A 4088-nucleotide genomic window follows, 5' to 3' on the forward strand; every position below is an offset into this window, starting at 1 on the left:
ACTAGATATTGTTAGATACTGTAGATATTGTTAGTTAGAGTTTGTGCTCCTATTAGATGGAGCACTGACCCAAAAGAAAGAAATACTGATACCTACTTACCTCTACACTGCAAGATAGTAATTATTATTAGTGACATTAATTCAACATTGTATTGGGATGTTGGATTTCTTTATTTAAGAAAGTAGGCTACAAACTGAAAGCAGTGGCAGTAATGGATTAAGACCGATTATCCAATACTGAATCCTGTGTCTCCATCTAGTGGTATAGATGTGGTCCTAATACTGACATACGAGACAGAACCTTTTGCCTGCTAACAGGGATTAAACATAAAATATAGCCCCTCTGAAGAAATTAATAGAGTCAATGCATATTTCTGCTGTAAATCTGACTGTACTCACCAGATGCTGTGGAAGCTGCCATACTGTCACTATGCTGGAAACACTAGAAGAAGCTCAGCTGGAGACCAACAGTTGGTTGTATAACCCTTCAAACACAAAATAACAAACTGGTTGTAAAAAGAGACCTGTCTCCAGGACACCTTTGTGCTTGTCTCACGTAGTAACATGGGTTATCTATGTTGCTATCATGTTATCTACGTCAAAGACTGACTGCAGTTAAGCTGTCTGAACTTTATAGTCCAATATTTTGTTGCATAATCCTAACCGCAGGTGTGACAGACTTTGAACTTTATTAGGCTACAATATAAATCTAGACATCCTTCATATTCTTTCATACAGGAAGACAAACTAATGGGCTGCTTTCATTGTGACATACAGGAGAAGAGTTATTTGAATTATAAGTATTTAAGGGTAGATTATTTCTCTGATGCGTTATCTTTTAATGTTCAATTTGTATGTTTCATTTTGTCCCCTGATGACAGTACAGATTAATTGTTGAATCCTGTAAGGATGGATGAGGCCTGTAAGATGTCTTTCCTTCAATCACTTATGTATGTTTAAGCAACTGTTACACAATCATCTGTTACTGTCACAAACATAAAGAAGCTGAAACACCAGGAATGAAAACTCCACAAACTTCTGTAGTCATTTACTCCAATAACTTCAGGGTAAGAGAACAACATACTGACATGTTAAAGGTACCATATCATGCTCTTTTCGGGTTCATACTTGTATTTGGGGTTTCTACTACGTTTGTAGAACAGGTTTACATGTTCAAAAACCTTTTTTTTTATCTCAAACAAATACTTTTAAATTCTATAATAGACATACCTGACATTTCAACCACAGATGTTCTTCACCAAGAGAGAAGAGTGTGAGCACACTGTATAGAGACTATATTGACGAATCATGATATCATAATTAGACATTTGATAAATAAACTTTGAGGAATGGCCCAGTACTCGAATGATCTGATGATTTCCAAAGGAATTACAAAATTTAAACCAATATCATATTCTTACAAACAATCCCTTTAACATGACTTGTTAGATGTGCCAGTCTTATAGTAGGCCATCACTTAGGCTAACAGCGGTAATATTTTAGTAGGTACAGAGAAGTATAAAGCCTCATGTCTTTCATGAAAGCATTTTTAATGCTTATGACTTTTAACTGTTTTTACTTGTGTTTTATCTGTTTTAATGATTTTGTGTAAAGCACTTTGAATTGCCCTGTTGCTGAAATGTGCTATACAAATAAAGCTGCCTTGCCTTGCCTTGCCTTTCTTACAGTAGACGTCATGAATTAGGGCTTTTCTTAATCGTTTGTTTTCTTTGCGGTGACTTTACAGTCAAACAGAAACAGCTTTATTGAAATGCTTTAGATCTTCAAAATCATAAACTGACAAAATCTTTAGACATATCGGTTATTCTAAAAAGCAGTTAAAACATTTTTCTACTTCTAAATGAAGCAGATTCAGTAATCACGTCATTTATTTCCGGTTAAAGTTTTTCCATATTGATCCGGAACATCTGTCAGTCTACCTTGCTATGTACGAGTAGCATATACTGTTAGAGATGCTATGAAATCAAGACTTTCTTATTTAATTAGGATTTTGTAACCGCTATGTTTTACAAGCTGTCCTGTAAGAGACTCACCCTTCCCTCAGTAAGCTGTCCGACAATCATCAACAATCAGATGAATTACGTAGTAGGCCTACACGCTTGATATTATAATAATAACATCTTTTTCTAATTAACACGGAGTTTGTTCATCTGTTTGTATTCAGTTTGGTAGTTTACTCACCAGACTGAGAGTTGCTGCGACACGGACTCCATTCTGATGAAAGTGAAAGTAAAGAAAGTTCACAAACTGAAAAGTTTGACATTTTTTTTTCTAACTATTCATATGTACTTCAAAATTAGCTCAACACATGCACGTTTAAAAACAAAAATGAAGGGAGTATATTTCAACCAAATCGTATCTTGGTTTTTAGTTCATACCCTTACTTACAAGGAAGTTAGTGTCAGTGCACTATGGTGTTAGAGCTCCACCTGCAGGAAAAAACTGTAAAACACACAAAAGAGGTGGCCGACCTTGGAAAGCCAGAGTAATATTTGTTCTTATATTCTTATATTTTATTATTATTATTATTATTATTATTATTATTATTATTATTATTATTTCATGTATATTGTATGTGTGTATATTTTGTGTGCTGCTGTAACACTGTAATTTCCCATTTTTTTGGGATCAATAAATATCTATCCATCTATCTATCGCCATAGACAGTTAAAGAAATAGACCATCAGATCCCGTTACTCTGGATGGCACTTTTCCGGTAAGTGCTGAGCGTTACTGCGCAACCTCCAACTGAACTTGCTGACGTAGATTTGACGTGAGCTAGGGCTGGGCGATCTAGAGGAAATCAAATACAAAAATATATTCTTGACCAAATACCTCAATGTCGATACATTGCGACGATATTGTATGGTTGACTATTGGTGCTTTAACAAAGTTATTTACACAATGAATTTTTGATAAATATTTTCCAGAAATGATTTAGGACTTAGTGTGTAAAGAGTGTAAAGGCTCTCTGTGCACATTACCTCAAGACAAAATTGTAAGCGCATTTAGAACTCCACCTATTTTCACACTTGGTCATTATTAGGATAAACAAAGTAGTAGCAGTCGATTACTGCTTTTCACAAGTTTCTAAAATGTGACATGAGTGTGTTAAAATGTTTTTCTTTGTCTTTCACAGATTCCTTTCTCCTCCAGTCCTGTGATTCTGATCCCTTTTGGTGTCACATGTCAACTTTAAAGAGTAGGCTACATACTAGGAGGTTGTGGTGTTTTGAGTCATATGAATAGTTTATAGAGACACTTATCCTCCTTCTTCCCCTAAAAATAATTCTTAAGTTTAGACAGCAAAACAACTAGTGAAATCTATGAAAGATCATGGTTTGTATTAAAACATTCCTAAGGAGCACATATTTCCCAGGTGAAAGTCTTTTTCCCCCCCGACAGCAAAATCTGCTCCCGTTCTTATACAGCCGTTAATGTGGTGTACACAGTACCTAATTGTTTTGTAAATCATACAAAATACAGTGCTTAACTTTGCGTTGCTTTTTAAACGTGTGGTTCATGAAAACAGGTTGGTGTATATTATGCACACTCAAACTGACATCGATTTAAAAGAAAAATTTAAAATTCTTTAGGCTGCTGTCCCTGTCCACAGCAGTACATTACATGTCACTACTCCTGCCTGCTTCTCCAAACCTCCATCTACTATAGGTAATACAGTGAGTACGGATAATACCTCATACAACCTAGCTCCAAAACATCCGAACTGTCCCTTTACTGTCACTGACACAATGCTGCAGATTTATCTATTCTGGCTTCACATGGTTGCAGGGATTCAATGAACTGAAGAAGTTAAAAGCAGCTGTTGAGAACATATAATGTAGGCCTGCTGTAAGAATTACTTACTATATAGTAAGTCATACATTAATGCAGACGATTTACCAGGGTTTCTGCTTCAATTACATTGAACATTGATGTTTGATGCCAATTCTAATTTTAATATGCTGCAAGTGAACAAATGATCAGGCTCTGAAAGTGTCCAGTTTGTAGTCATTTATTGTTCTCCATTCTACAAGTTTTGTAGGTTTGTCTGTTTGGCTTGTAAA

This window comes from Etheostoma spectabile, chromosome 5, assembly GCF_008692095.1.
Source record: "Etheostoma spectabile isolate EspeVRDwgs_2016 chromosome 5, UIUC_Espe_1.0, whole genome shotgun sequence".
Lineage (NCBI taxonomy): Eukaryota > Metazoa > Chordata > Actinopteri > Perciformes > Percidae > Etheostoma > Etheostoma spectabile.